The following is a 17,024-nucleotide window of genomic DNA, read 5'->3' as shown; positions in this document are numbered from 1 at the left end:
GCATGATGTTTATGAATAATGTAAGATATGTATAATATGCAATTGATGGTACTATATTGCTCTTTCAAGGCTTAAAGCACCTTTTTGTTCTTAAGAAACCATAGATTCATAAAATGGCATGTATTGGAAGGGACCTTAAAGATTATCTAGTTCCAGACACCCTGCCATGGGCACAGGCACCTTCCACTAGACCGGGTTGCTCAGAGTCCCATCCAACCTGACCTTGAACACTTCCAGGGATAGGATACTGTCTTTCAATCTGAAACCGTTCCTCTTTATCATATCACTACATGCTCTCATAAAAAGTCCCTCTCCATCTTTCTTGTAGGCTCCCCCCAGGTACTGGAAGGCCGCAATTAGATCACTCTGATGCTTTTCTGTTCTCCAGGCTGAACAAATCCAATTCTCTCAACCTTTCCTCGTAGGAGAGGTGCTCCATGCCCCCGATCAACTTAGTGGCCCTCCTCTGGACTCGCTCCAGCAGTTGGATATCCTTTCTGAGTTGGGAACCTCAGGCCTGGATGCAGTGCTCCAGATGGGTTCTCACAAGAATGGAGTAAAGGAGCAGAATCACCTCCCTCAACCAGCCGGCCATGCTGCTTTTGATGCAGCCCAAGACATGATTGGCTTTCTGGGCTGCAAGTGCACATTGCTGGCTCATGTCTAGCCTCTCATCCACCCCCAAATGCTTCTCTTCAGGGCTGCTCTCCATCTGTTCATCCCCCAGCTTGTATTGATACAGGAGTTGCCCTGACCCAGGTGCAGCAGTTTGCGCTTAGGCTTGTAAAACTCCGTAAGATTTCCACAGACCCACTTCTCAAGCTTGTCCAAGTCCCTCCAGATGGCATCTTGTCCTTCAGGTTTCTCAACTGCACTGCTCAACTTGGTGTCATCTGCAAATTTGCTGAGGGTGCACTTGATCTCCTTGTCTATATCTTTAATGAAGATATTTGTGCTGGTCTAAAGGTAAACTGGCATGAGAAATGAACCCAGTTTAAAAGAGATTATAAGTCAGAGTTACAATTTAATAACAATAATACAATAAATATGATTATACAACAAACAATTGGTTTTAACCCATTAAACCCAGATGTATAAGCCAGCACTCTTCGGGCATGAACAGAGTGATGTTCGTTGGCTCCTGTGCTGAGCCCCACGTGGTCCCTCTGAGTCCAAAGTAAAAGGAAAGGAAAACCTGTTGGTGGGAATGCAGGTCGCAGTCTGGTCGAGAGTGGTGGTTGCAGTCTGGTTGAGGTTCTGGTCCTCCTCTGGATCTGATGAGTGGGCCTAGAAGTCCCAAGACCACAAGATTATATACACTCAGGTTCGAGTAGGAATGCTCAGTACCTCCCCCAGGGCGGGGAGTACCACAATGGGTGATTGTGAGTCGTGTGATAATCTTGGAATCCTTGATGGCCCATTAGCAGACATGACCTCTCAGGCTGGGTGTGGAGGTGCTAATGACTCCCTGGAGGAGAGTTATCACACCTGAGTCATCGGTGTGAGGATAGGAACATCCTCCTGTCTCACAGGCTTCTTAACACCCAGCTTATAGCCTGAGGGGTCAGGTGTGCTCTGGGCAGTTGCTGCAAATGGTCTATTGTTAACAGTTCCTGGGAAATGACATAGAGGGTGTAGAATACACAGTTTGGGATACACCCACACAGTGATGAACTGGTCCCGGCTGCTCTAACTAGAAAAATATTAAATAAAACTGGTCCCAGTACAGACCCCTGAGGGACACCAGTTGTTGCTGATATCTACTGGGACTCTGAGCAATTGACATGTACCCTCTGGATGCCACCCTCCAACCACTTTCTTATCCATCTAACAGTCACACATTGAATCCGTCTCTCTCCAATTAAGAGAGAAGAATGTTAGTGACTGTGTCAAAGGCTTTACAGAAGTCCACATAAAAGACACCTGTAGCCATTCCCTTGTCCACTGTTGTAGTCACTCCATTAGAAAAGGCCACTCAGTTGTTCAGGCAGGACTCACCTCAAGTGAAGTTGTGCTGGCTGTCTCAAATCCCCTCACTGTCCTCCATGTACAGAAGCAGAGCTTCTAGGAGGATCTGTTCCATGATCTTCCCAGGAACAGAGTGGAAGTTGAGAGGTCTGTAGCTCCCAGGGTCCTACTTTCTTCCCTTTTTAAAGATGGGTCTAGTCTACACCTGGTTACCAAGACTTTTCAATTATCATGGAGAGTGATTTGGCGATTACATCAGCCAATTCCCTCAGGACTGTAGGATGCATCTCATTGGATCTCACAGATTTATTTTATTACTTATTATTTGTTTATTACTTGCAGTAGAAGGATACTGTGTGATACATCATTGTCTTTCAGGGATATGAGTGAGGTAAGGAAAAAAGTTAGGCCTCTAAACTTTAAGAAAGTAAACTTCCAGCCCCTTGTGGAGATAGTCAACAGCAGTCCCTGGGAGACTGACTTTGGAGACAAGGGAGTGGAATAGAGCTGACAAATTTTTAAGGAAGTCTTTCACTAAATGCAAGATCTGACAATACCCAGGAACAAGAAATCTGTCAAAAAAGACAAAAGACCAGCATAAGTAGGGAACTGCTGGTCGAACTAAAAGGAAAGAAGCAAATGCACAGGAAGCTGAAGCTAGGGCACATGACCTGGGAAGAGTAGAGAGTTGAAGTTTGGTAGGGATATGGTGAGGAAGTCCAAGATGAAGCTGGAACTTAACCTGGCAAGGGACTTAAAGAACAACAGGAAGGGCTTATGTTAACCGGATATGTTAAGCAGAAAAGGAAAGTAAAAGAGGGTGAACTCCCCTGATAAATGGTGCCAGAAAACTGGAAACAGCAGATGAGGAGAAGGCTAAGGTACAGAAGTCTGTGAGACCCAATGAGATGCATCCCACAGTCCTGTAGCTTGCCATGCTATTTTTTTTAGCAGGTATCAGGGTAGTTGAAGTCCCTCAGCATGACAAGATCCCTCCTCTAGCTGGAACAAGAAGGCTTAGTCAATAGCCTCCCCTTGATCAGGGGCCTACAGTACACACCACCCACAGGGATCCTTTTGTTGCATTAGTCTCTGATTCTTATCAACAAGCTTTTGACCTGCTCGTCTATTCTTCAGACCCAGCTCTTCACACTAGATCCACCTCTTGATGTAGATGGCAACCTCTCCATCTCTTCTTCCTTCCCAGTTACTTTTGAATAGCCTGTTGTTATGATCAGGTTCTATAAATTATTAGAGATGCCTTTTCCCACATTAAGGTGCAAACGAGATCATATGCAGAAGTCAATAGTGGGGAATTTTATTTAGAAATGAATGTGAGGTAGAGAGAGATAAAAAGCAATAGGAAAGAAAGAGTAGGGGGAGAGAGAGTGACAGAGAGACAGATTAACTAGGAAAAAATATCACCACCCTGTGGATTTTGATGGCATCCCATTGATCCTCTTCCTTTTGCCTTCTCAGTGGTGAGAGTCCCAGTCTTGTTGAAGTAATGGTTGCAGTCTGGATCTGTTGAGGGGAGCCTGTGTGATAAGGAAAGAAGCCTGTTGGTGAGCAAAGTCTAGGGTGGTGAGGGAAGACCGTGTCTGAGTGAAGTCCATGAAGCCCAGCATGGAAAGGAAAGTCCCAGCTGGTGAGCAAAGCCCTGTGTATTGAGGGAAGAAGCCCATGCGTTGTGAGGGAAGTTTGTGTGGTCTTTTATTGGGCTTAGGCCAGGTGGAAACACCCCCAGTACCTCCTCTGTGGCCACAAGTTTTACAATGGCTGATGTAATACTGGATCACTGGAAATTTCAGGAGCCTTTGACCTCTTTTAAGATGTTACAGCTGCTTTTTACGTCAGCCCAACTGAGTCAGTTTTGGCCCATTAGCAGAGGTGAATATCTTCAGGCTATGTGTGAATTGCCCCATTGCTTCCCTGAAGGGGAGTTATCACAGTTGAGTCATTTGTATAAGGACAAAGAAACCTACTCCACTTTGCACAGTTTGCCTCTGTCCTTATCTTGTTCAACACCCAGCCTGAGGTGGTGGCTAAGCACATCCTCAGCACCTGGGAGACTACTTTGCACATCATCAGCTTGCACCTTGACTGTCTGAGTCATCAGCATTCCAGTCTTTCAGACTTGTAGACACATTTTTTTCCTGGGATAACTGGACCATAGTACCAACTTTATCTTATCTGAAGTTCCTGTCACAGTACAAATTAGTAGGCATATTCAGGAAGGGGTTTGGGTGAGCAGTTGCTTTCTAGTAGCATGCAGCAGCTTCCAGCTATTCCTGTTTGTTGCCTGTGTTGTGCACATTGGTGTAAAGGCACCTCAGTTGGGCTGATGGCTATGTTGGCTTCCTATAGGATCACCCCTTAATTTCTTTGAGATATTTACCTGGTGTTTCTATGTTGGCTTCTGTTACCTCAGAAGCCTCTGGATGGTCTCTGTAAGACTGCAGTGTGGTTAGCACAGTTTGGAGTCACTGGAAGTGGGCCCTTGCTATAAATCTGTCCCTCTAAGCCTGTCATCCCACAGCTTGCCAAGTGCAAACCCAATATCGTGCTCCTCACCCATCATATGTAGTTTAAAGCTTTCTCAATGAGCTCTGCTGGTTCCATTCAGTGTTAACTGTGTACTTCAGAGTTTTCGATCTTGTGAGCCAAGCTGTCCTTAAACAGGTGGATCTAACCGTAATTTACCAGTGTTTGTCTCAGGAAACACAACTTATCTGTGAATTTGATGCCGGTTTGGAAATGGGTGTACAAGCATGCCAGTGTATATGTGCAGATATTTTTGTGGTGAAACCCTCCAAGGCTCCTTGGGAAGAGAGGGAGAAGAAGAGTGGTCAGTTGCTTCTGTTTCTTGGCTTTTAACCTGTTAATCAGAAAGAAATTAGAAGACAATACTGAATCAGTTCATTATAGTTCATTGTAATGTGTTAACCTACATTAAATTATGGTAAAGGCTGTTGCCATCCTAGTCAGAGGGACAATTTCTGTTTTCTTGCTCCTTTATAAAAGGAAATAGGTAATTTTCCATGTGGTAACAGGACTGGAAGTAGTGTCATCCTTGAAAAAAATGAGACAGTTCATGTCCTTCCTTTTTAAGTGTGAAACCTCAGTGGTTAATGGATAGCACTAAGTCTGCTGATATGCTTTCCAAACCATTGAGCTTTTTAATATAAACAAGAAAGGTACATTTATAGGGCAGTACTGAACCATGAGCGTATGCATTCCTCTGGTACTTACTCTGCAAATTTTCTGGAAACACAAGAGTTCTAGAGTTGAACTGAAAGTGCAGATTAGATTATCTGATTTTGGGGCAATGAGGTTGTCTTTACAAGGCTTTGAGAATGTTCAGAGATTTCTCCAGTTTCTCAAGAAAAATATCTGAATAGTAACGGTGTTCATAAAAAGTACTACCTCTTCACAGCTGATAGACCTGACGCCCTATGTCATTGCTAATCATTACCATCATCTAGCTGCAATTTTCATGGCCGAATCCAGCCTTTTGATGAACTTTACTATTAATCTTTGATCTACTTTGAAATGGCTGATCACAGTCATAAACTTAACTCTAAGAATTGCTGTCAATGATTTTATCACACCCTGAAATGAAATAGACTGTTTTTTTAATAACACCTTCTAATACTTTCGTTAATGCATCTGTTAAGCACCTTGAATTTCAATACAATTTCAGCTTGATCTGATAATCTGAACAAGGTGCTGGTTGAAATGAATTTCTGATTGGCGCTTGGCTCACATTCCCAGAATATACAATGACCATTCTATCAGAAGTATAATTTTAAACCCTCTTTGAACTTCTGTGATATCCAGGTTTATATTATGTTCTTTCTGAAAATGTAAATGTGGTGGTTGATTCTGCTTCTCCTTCGTACCTTGCAATTATCTTGAATTCTTTACCAATTATACTCAATCAGATGCTGCATTGACTGCAGAAGAGATTTCAAGACCTGGCTCACAGTTATTTCTCATTATTATAATCAAAAGACTATGTTTTGTGATGAGCTCCATACTTTCAAATGGAGTTTGGGAAAAAGGACTTCTCATTTGTAGACAAAATTCAGCATCAAGAATTTCTGGTCTTTCACAAGTTACTTCTGATTAGATTTTGATTTTTCATAAATTTAAGTTGTTTGTTTTAAATAATACTTGAATGTTTAATTTTGATTATGTATTATGTATGTGAAAAGTCCTCAGTGAAATTACCCAAGTTACCTGTAGCTGATCTTAACTGGGAAATAAACTTTTACAAAAGAGATGAAACATCCACACACACCAACACAGTAGGAGTATTTGATTGCCACTGAGGGTTTTGTTTGTTTGATTTGTGTTTGGTTTTTTTTTTTTTTTGGTTCTAGTAGTATGGAATACTATATAAGTGAATTTTTTTTCCTGCTATCCTTATATAATATTTTATGGATGCTTGTGTAATTTACAAACTAGCCCAGACAGTGACAGAGGAATGGGATTATTAGCGTTTAACTCTGGCTACATGACATTTCAGCTTTTGCCTTCTTATATGCCCACAAAGGTTTGCTTCTGCTCTTAGAAGACATGCAGAAAGCACTCTTATATCAAAGAATCAAGTACTGGAGAGGATCTCAAGAAGATCATCTATTTCATCTGCTTAACCTCCCTGAATGAACCTAGATCCATGTAATTTCTAACAGACATTTTTCCAACCTGTTTTTATAAATTCCTAGTGCCAGACACTTCACGACTTCGCAGAACAACTTATGCTAGTAATTCTATATTTGTACAGCTAAAGGATGCTTGCTTGCTTTATTTGAAACTGTGCTCACCTTTTCTTCCATGCTTCCTATAGCCCTTTTATGTTTACCTGCTTTATCCTGCAGTCATGTCATGTAGTTCTCAACACCTTTAAAGCACAGAGTATCTAAGTGTCAGTAGAGGCTTTGCTGAGTACACTGAGGGCAATTCTTTACATAACAACCTATGTCAGGGCTTACTCATATAGAACTTCTAATCAATTGTTGTTATGAAATAATTTTCTCCGTATTATCTAGTCAGTTATTGCAGATCCTGCCTAAGTTTGTGCCAGGTAGCTAACTTAATGAATTATCAAGGCTGTAATTCATGTAATTCATGAATTTACTCTTGATGAATTCATTATGGATAGCTTCGCGCACTGTATTTTATTTTTTCAGACTGGTTCTCAGGTATGTCCAGAAATTCTTCAGGTTCGCTTTATGTTTAAACACTCCAGAAATATTCTCCAGAATATTTATATTGTTATCTGTGAATTTTTCTTAGGTTTGTATGGGAAGGTTTCAGTAGCAGAGGAGCTACAGATGTGGTTTCTGTGAGCTGCTGATAGAATTTTCTCCCATGTCTGATAGAATCAATGCCACACAGATTCAAGACAGTCCCACTGATGGCCAAGACTGAGTCCAACATCAGCCTCTGGGATAGCATATTTAAGAAGGGGGAAAAAGTTATTTTGCAGAAGAAATTGTGGCCAGAGAGGAGGGAGAATGTGTGAGAATAACAGCTCTGCATATACCAAGGTCAGTGGAGAAGAAGGGGGAAGAAGAGCTTCAGGTGCCAGAGCAGAGAGTCCCTTAAGTTTGTGGTGAAGACCATGGTGGGGAAGTCTGTTCCCCTGCAGTCCATGGAGATCCACAGGGGTGGATGTGCCCAAAGGATGCTGTGGCCCCATGGGAAATCAGTGCTAGAGCAGGCTCCTGACAGGGGCTGTACCCTGTGAAGATAGGATCCCACAGTGGAACAGGTTTGCTAGCAGGACTTGTGACCCCATGGGGATCTATGCTGAATGACTAAATCCTGTGGCATGGACCCACACTGGAGCAGTTTGGGAAGGACTGCATCCTGTGGGAAGGACTCATATCGGAGAAGTTCATGGAGGACTGTCTCCTGTGGGAAGGACCCCATGCTTGAGCAGGGGAAGAGTGTGAGAAGGAATAAGACAATGCTGATGAACTGACCATAACTTCCATTCTCTATCTCCCTGTACCACTCAGGAGAGGAGGAAGAGGATTCAGGAATGATGTCGAACCCAGGAAGAAGGGTGGGGTAGGGAGAAGGTGTGTTAAGATTTGCTTTTATTTCTCATTAGCCTACTCTGATTTGATTGGTAATAAATTTAATTAATTCCGCTGTGTTGAGTCTGTTTTGTCTGTGATGGTAATTGGTGAATGATCTGTCCCTGCCCTTACCTCGACCTATGGGCCTTTCACCGTATTTTTTTCCACCTGTACAGAAGAAGAGGGGGAGCGACAAGAGCTGCTCTTGAGCACCCAGTGTCCAGCCACATTCAATCCACCGCAGAAGATAAGTAAATGTATCTTTACTATTACAGCACATACATGCCATTCATAAAATTGTGAGTAGGTACAGATCCAAGACAGCTAACACATGCAACATATCTTTTAATTTTTGACACTGTTAGGATTTTTCAGACATGTCTTTGAACACATGATATATATAAACAGATGAAACATTCCCAGGCCGTATGGGAAAATAGCATGGAATATTGGGTCAAAAAAATCTTACTGAAGTCAAGACAGCTGTTACAATTATTTCTCCTATTTTTGTTTTGAAAAAGACCAGACACACTTTGAAAAACTTGAGCAGTTTTGAACTCCCCCTTTTTTTTTTTTGCAACTGTATACATGATTGTTCACCTGTCATTATCCTTCAAGATTTTTCACAAGATTTTTTCAATTTGCCCCCATATTTTTCTCAGTTCTAGAGTTGGAATGATGAATCTGCAATTTTGTAACTTCCTTTTACTCTTTTTTTGGAAGATAAGAACCATGGATGTTTTTCTTCAGACTTCAAAGTGTTCTGTCTTTACACATTCTCAACATAATCTTTAACGGTTTTAGTGAGCATCACCCAGTTTACTAAATGTGTATGATAAAATTAATTAATATTTCTTAATTATCTCAGTTTTTTACTCAATGAATTCTACCAGCTCTAGTTCATATGTCACAGAAGGAACATATATATGCATACACTTATCTTAAATTTCACAGGGTTAATTTGCAAAAGTTGTATGGTAGCATACAATAAGATAGTGATTCTGCAGTTTTAAAAGCTTCAGTACAGATTCTTTGTGATGGAATGTTGACTGACAATTACATTGTGTTTCTGTCTCTCTGCTTCATTTTCCAAAGTACTGATGTATGTATAAACTACATAAAACTTTGAAAGACATATGTTAAAAGAATAATTCGACAGTGTCTTAGTCTGTGCAATGATTTCCTATTAATTGGTTTATTATAACAAGTTCATTTAGGAGGGACATCACAGATGTTTGCCATTAATGTGACTACTAAAAGCACAGCAAAAATGTGACATGAGATATATTCACAGCTAGAGGAGAGTAAGATAACTTGCACATCAAAAAAATACAAAAGATAAAAGATGAAACAAACGTTCACTGCCAAAAAATATACTTTATATGTGTGCAAGTGGACAATATACGTCCAGGTGTAAAGTCCATGTAAGAAATTTCATAGCCACATGAAATTGTGTATTCATCATGTACCTTGGGCTTGCTAATCTGTCCTCTGCTCACTAATTCAGCTTTCTTAAGATTAATTTTGACATTCTAAACTCCTAAGTATACTCAAACAACTGTCACTTTTTAAATAAAATTCCTAGAGAAATGTTTTCTTTCCTGCAGCAAAATCATGTGGGAATGCACCCAGGCTGGACAAAACTTCATCCTGGACCAGGAACAGGTTTGAGTTCCAATACTTATGATTTCTCAGGGCTAGTACAAGGGTTTTATGTACTTGGAAAGCTAAATATTGCAGATTTTCAAACATATGTAAACACTTAAAATTCTAAATTTTTTTTCAAATAAAATTGTCACCTCATTAGTCTGCCTTTTCATAAGTGACAAAATATGTACCCAGTTGAGAAAAGTAAACCCCGACACTATTTGAAATGTTGAGATAGAAGATAGATGGATGGATGGATAGATAGATAAATGGATAGGTAGATAGACAGATAGATAAATAGATAGAAAGATGGATAGATAGATAGACAGACAGATAGATAGACAGATAGATAATCTTTGCAGATTTCTCAGATCTGGATGATTTTCTATTGTTTAGTATTTAATAAATTCATCTACCTTTATCAATGTCTTTAAGGTCCTCGAACTGCATGTACACTAAATTAATTGTAGGTGAAATCTTTCCTGTATTTGAAAGACCAAATTCTGGAATAAGTTTGAGAAAACATGCTCTGTTTGGATATGTTGAAAAAGTAATTTCTGCCAAACTAGTTACACCTAAGTCGAGCAAATAAGATAGAACTTTCTTTCAGACTCTGTAAGTGTCAGTATGCCGGATAATAGCATTCTTTCTGCAGTACATATGAAGAATATGAGTATGTTTTTTTGATTTCACTATAAACTATAATTTTTAAGTTAATCAAAGTAACTGTCCTGTGTATTTCAGTTCTGGGCCTAAATAAATAAATCAAAAAAACCTGTCACGGTTCTGTACCACTGGAACCAAGAATTCAACAGTAAAGAAACACCTACCACAAGCCATTATAGCAGAGCCATGGCAGATCTGTTTTAACTGAAATGCACCTACAAACCTTTGCTAGGTGTGTGTATAGTAATGGGAGAGGAAAAACATTAACCAGTTTGAACTCATAGTTTAGGAGATATGTTGTATTTACAGCTGCTGCTTCTCTGAGGAAATATCTGACTCAAACAGTAAGAGAATCACAATATTATGGTTAAAGATGTACAAGTCCCATTAAATATCTTAAATATCTTCTTCCCCTCCTCCCTTATACTGTTAGATTTTTGTAGATATTTCTTATAAGAATGCACGGCTACGCAGTAACATTGGAAGAATATTTGTCACAGAGCAGAAGTTTTACTGATATTCCATATGAATACTTTCTAAACATCTACCTCCTGTAACACCACCATAAGCTCCAACAGGAATGGAATGCAAGAGAATTCAATCAGTACACAGCCTAAACTCCAGGATGAATAGTTTTCTTTAAATTTGGATGTCTGCAAGAACACCACCAAACACAACCCTAGTATTCATCTAAAAGGAACATAGGTATCTGAAAATACCAAGATGAATATTTTTCTCTCAAAATATCAGGAAATTTATTTTGTTAAAAATAAATTGTTATTTGTCTTACAAGTTCTTGATTCTAAGACCTGAAGCTAGTAAAATGTATATTTCCCTGGTATCTTACAAAGCTTCTTTCTGCTAGCTTTTTTCAAGCTGCTGAATAGCAGGTCATTTGAGCAATGGAACTTTATTTCGTTGAATTTGAGGTCCTCATTCAAGGAGTGATACTTTAAAAACTTTTGTTACAAGGTATTCTTATTAAAAAATATTGTGCAATTTTGCTAAAGTTATGTTCGTTTTAAAAAAATAAACCATTTTGTTACTGATCATTTCTTGGGGGCACTCACAGCTTTTCTATGCCCTGTTTCGAGCTCTTCTGTATGTCCTCAGGAACCTTGCCTGTAACATAGTGGTAACATCTGACTGGGCTATTTAGGAAGAGGATAAGGATTTCACTGTGCTATGTCAAATATTTTGAATTTGTACACATCCTCATCTACTCTGTGTGAAGAGCAGTTTCTAAAATCAGCAGACTGAATTTGTCCATTGAAAAACAACTAATGCAAGCCATAACACAGGTTTAAAATACACGCTACATATTGATACTAATAATGGTAATACAGAAATGAATTATATTTTGCTTTCCTCAAATAGAATATATGTGAACTGAATATTGAAAGGCTATTTAATGACATTCATTAGCACTATTTACATGGGCTAATGCCATATATAACTGAAAAATGGAAATTAAAAGTTGGGTTTCATAGTCACATGGATTAAATTAAACTATAAATTGTTCACACTAGCTGAAGTCTTTCTTTACTTTCAAAATACGACAGAAAATTAATCAAGCCACACTTTTATGTTTATATCTTAGCTAGATTTGTCTCAAGAACTCTCACTAACCAGTGCAGGTAGGTGATTGATAAATTGGTAACTCTTGAGTCTGTATCTCCTGAGAATGTATTTTCACATTTTATGATTTCCTTTATATTTCCTCAGAAGAAAGAGTTGTTGTTGTATTCCCTTATCCTGTCAGTCTAAGAGTTCTCTAAAGTAGATCTCTTTATTTATCACAGTGTTCACCCAATATATTATTACCTTTGGGCACTGTATCTCCACTGTTTACAGAGAAAAAGGATATAAAGATCTCAGATAATCAAGGAAAACTTGGAGACACTGAGTTTATTTGTTTATCATGATAGCATCAAATCCTACAGAATAATTTCAAATGCTGTTCCCATTCACACTGGAATATAACAAAAGTTAGGAATCTTAGGTATTCTTTGGGGTATGGTGACTATCATTCTATAGAAATTTTCCTTGTGTTTTATGTAATTCATATGTGCAATTCCATCTAAACAAATCAGTTGTGGTTTGCATTTCTCTGTATCATTTATAGGGTATTCAGGGTTCGTCACAGTTTGACAGTTTAGTTTGCCATTCCACCCTAGTCATTTTTCCAACAAACTGCTATCCTCTGCCAACAAGAATTTGATCTGAGGAATGTTTTAAATAAAAAGTCATATTTCAGCCACTAAATGTTTCTGAAACTTCCTTCTCAATGTTTCTTTCACATGAAATCTCATGCTTTTCAGAATTCACTCTAATCTGTGCCTTGGCACTTGATTATGTGCCAAGATTTCCTTCCTGACTATTATACTTCCTTTGCTGTTCAGGAAACAGGTCACAAGCAAACATTTCAGGAGGCAGACTGGAAACACAAAAAAGGTTCGTCCTTCTTGGCAGGATGCAGACAGACTGTAGACTTCACTGTCACGGGTATTTAGGTTGCTTAAGGACTCCATAGGTACAAAAAGTATTTAGACAAATTCCCAAATGAAAAAGACAAAGAGGGCTGTCAGGCAGTGTGACATAATTTCTGCTTCAAAAATGGAAAATAGGTAGTGTTACTGGGGCACTGTCAGTAAATGGTGCCTTTGATCTCCCATTTGGTTTTAAGCATATGATTTGCCCACTGTCAGAGTACTTTGTTAGGATCATATCTCAGTTAGGAGATACATATAAAAATACAGCTCTCATTGGCTTTTTTTGCTATATCCAGATTTGTTCATCTCAACATAGGCATTTCCTTTGACTAACTTTCACTGTGGCCAAAAGTGGATTTTTCTTAGCCAGCTCGTTATGGTATTCCTCTTCAAAATAACTTTTCTCTTTTTTCACCCTTAACTATGCCACTTGTACATTTCAGTACCGCAGGAATTTTTGTTCCACTGATTTGCAGCTCATATATTAGTGCTAATTCTAATGTAAACACATGCACCATCCCATTATAAGGAAGTGGACTGCTGTTCATCAGACCCTGAAGTCTTTTCAGACTTCTTTCAATTTAAAAATACTTTCATAAGAGAAGCAAATTTGAATACATTTGTGATTAGAGATGGAAAATATGACTCTGTATGCTGGGATTTTTTTCACTTCAGCAATTTGTGGCCCTCTATTTCCCTATGTAATATACCAGAAAACAAAGCTATCCCGTGTGCCTGCGGCTTAATCTTATCCTTGGCATGAACAGATCCCAGAACCAAATATTCAAAAATAAAGTTTCACTTCTTCCCTAGTGGTTGTATGCTGACAAGTGCATTATGATCCATTTGTATAAATGATCTTCAAGTAGCTGTCACTAAGACCTATGTTTAAACATTACAATTAAACTTCCTAAGCAGATCAGATTACAAAAGCAAACTGTCAAAGAAAGGAAGTTATCAGGTAAGCAAAAATTTTTCTGTGTCTTCCATGGTCACAGGGAACAGTTACATCTTTGGATTCCTAAAGCGGTAGGTTCTCAGTCTAGAGAGAAAGAACAAATTATGGAGAACAATGCTGTTTTGGAAGATCAGTGCGGGTATGTTAAACATTTTGGTAGAAGCAGCATAGATATTTTTAAAACTTCAAAGAATAAGAATTGAGAGTGTTGAAATGGTGCTTGCATTGCATACGTGCACTGCTCCAACTGGTGCTTGATATCTCCAATACTTTGTTATTTCAAACTGGCAATCTATCTAGCTCTAGAGATGCTTTTTAGATGGATTTATGTTTTAATTACTCTCCAGGTTTACCTTCACACATTATCTTGTGTCACAGGTGCAGCACTCAATCTTAACTGAGTGTCTGTAATTTGAATCAGATCCCATCTTGTCTCTTACAACTAAGGCAAACTGACTCTGAGCCAATGCTCTGTGGGCAAGTGCCAACTGCCAGTTCATCACCTCTCTAAATACTGAGTAATTTGCATGACTACTGAGATGGTGAAATAATCTCAGAGGATGAGAAGCCAGAAATGTGAGGTATTTATAGATGGGCATGATGACAGTTTTTAACAGGCTGTACATATCTGACCCTAGGACAAGCCTACACAAAAGACCTGGTTAGAGAAGTGGTACTTTAATGACATCTGTCCAGCTTTAACATTATTTGTTATGTGCAGGGAAAACAAGGCAAGGTACAGACAATTGTCATGGGGAAGGGATACCAAAAGTTCTTGGACTATACTTGCCAGAATGGAGAGACAGACCAAATATTCTGTGAGCAGCTGGGAGGAGTCTCATGATCACTGGACCTCGTTCTCATAGGTGACTTCAACTTAGGAGATGTCTGCTGGAAATGTAACACTGCAGAGAGGACACAGTCCAGGAGGTTTCTGGAGTGTGTGGAAGGTAACCTCCTCACACAGTTGGTGAGGGATCCATCTGAGGAATGGACATGTTTGTTGTGAATGGACATGTTTGTTGTGAACAGAGATGGACACGTGGGTGATGCGATGGTTGGAGGTCATCTTGGGCACAGTGACCATAAAATGGCAGTTTTTTATTCTCAGAGAAGTTAAGGAGTGGATTCAGCAAAACTACTACCTTCTTCTGAAGGGCAGACTTAGGCCGGTTTAGGAGACTAGTTGACAGATTCCCTTGGGAGGCAGCTATGAATGGTAAAACAGTCCAGGAAAGTTGGACATTCTTTAAGAAGAAACTCCTAAAGGCTCAGAAGGCTCTCCCCTAAAGGGACAGAAGGCTGTCCCCATGTATTGAAAGATGAGCTATTGGGGAAGTAACCAGTTTGACTGAACAGAGAACTTTGGCTGGAACTGAGGAATAAAAGCTGCAGTAAGTGACCTGAGAGTCATGGTCAATGGCAAATAGAATGTGAGTGAGCAATATGCCCTGACAGCCAGGAGGGTTGACTGTATCCTGCAGTGCATTAGGAACAGCATCACCAGCTGGTCGAGGAAGGTGATTGTCCCACTCTGCTCTGCACTGGTGTGACCTCATCTCTAAACCTATGTGCAGTTTTGGACACCACAGTCTGTGAAACAGATAAAGTTATTAGAAAGTGTCCAAAGAAGGGCTACAAAGATGGTAAAGGGTTTTGATGGAGGATATGCTCAATACAAGAAGTGGCTGATGGCACATGTCTTCCGAGCCTGGAGAAGAGAAGACCGAGGGGAGATCTCATTGCAGTCCACAGCTTCCTCATGAGGGGAAGAGGAGGGGCAGGTACTGATCTCTTCTGTGTGGTGACCAGTGACAGGACCTCAGGGAATGGCCTGAATTTGTGTCAGGAGAGGTTTAGTTTGAATATTAGAAAAAAGTTTTTCCCCCAGAGGCTGGTTGGGCACTGGAATGGGCTTCCCGGGGAAGTGGTCACAGCACCAAGCCTGACAGAGTTCAAGAGGCATTTGGACAATGCTCTCAGTTACATGGTGAGATTCTTGGGTTTTTCCTATTAGGGACAGGACTTTGACTCAATGATCTTTGTAGATCCCAACTCAGGATATTCTATGCGTCTGTGAGAGTTTATGACCTTTGGAAAAAGTGGCAGGCAACTCAGAAGGAATGTCACAAGGTTATACAGGAAGAAAATTAGGAGGACCAAAACTTGAGTAGAACTTGATCTGGCTACTGCCATAAAAAACAGTAAGAAATGTTTCTTTAAATAGATTAGAAACAAAAAGAGAATCTTCATCCATTATTGGATGTGATGGGAGGTATAGTGACAAAAGGTGAGGAAAATATTGAGGTACTTAATGTCTTATTTGCCTCAGTCTTTAACAGGAAGACCAGTTGTTCTGTGAGAAACCAGTCCTCTGAGCTGGAAGACATGGACAGGGAGCAGAAAAAAGCTCCCATAATCCAAGGCGAAATGGTCAGTTTGCCACTCCACTTAGATACACACAAGTCTATGGTGCTGGAGGGGGATCCACCTAAGGGTACTGAGGGAGCTGGTGGAAATGTTCACTGAGCCACTTTTCTTCATTTACCAGCATTAGTGGCTAACTGGGGAGGTCCCAGGTGACTAAAAGTTGGCAAACATGATGCCCATCTATGAGAAGGGCCAGAAGGAGGATCTTGGGAACTGTATGCCTGTTACTTGGTGCTGGGGAAGGTCATGGAGCAGATCATCCTGAATTCTATCACATGGCAAAAATAGGACAACTAGGGGGTCAGGCCCAGCCAGCAGGGTTTTGTGAAAGACAGGTCCTGCCTGAGCAATTTAACCTCCTTCTATGACAGGGTCATCTGCTTAGTGGATTAGAGAGAAGCCATGGATATTGTCTGCCTATACCTTAGTAAAGCCTTTGACACTGTTTCCCACATCATACTTCTAGAAAAACTGGCTGTTCATGGCTTGGACAGATGACTGTTCCCTGGGTAAAAAACTCGCTGCATGGCTGGGCCCAGAGAGTGGTGATGAATGGAGTTACATCCAGCTGGCAGCCGGTCACCAGTGATGTTCCCCAGGGCTCAGTACTGGGCCTGTTCTGTTTGATATCATTCTCAGTGATATGGACAAGGGGATTGAGTGCAGCCTCAGTCAATTCACAGATAACACCAAGTTGGGTGGGAGCGTTGATCTTCTGGAGGGGGATCTGGCACTGCAGAGGGATCTGGACAGGCTGGATCAGTGGGCCAA

Source organism: Manacus candei, unplaced genomic scaffold, assembly GCF_025592945.1.
Source record: "Manacus candei isolate 608988 ecotype Guabito, Panama unplaced genomic scaffold, ASM2559294v1 h1tg000093l, whole genome shotgun sequence".
Lineage (NCBI taxonomy): Eukaryota > Metazoa > Chordata > Aves > Passeriformes > Pipridae > Manacus > Manacus candei.
This window is presented reverse-complemented; position numbering follows the sequence as displayed.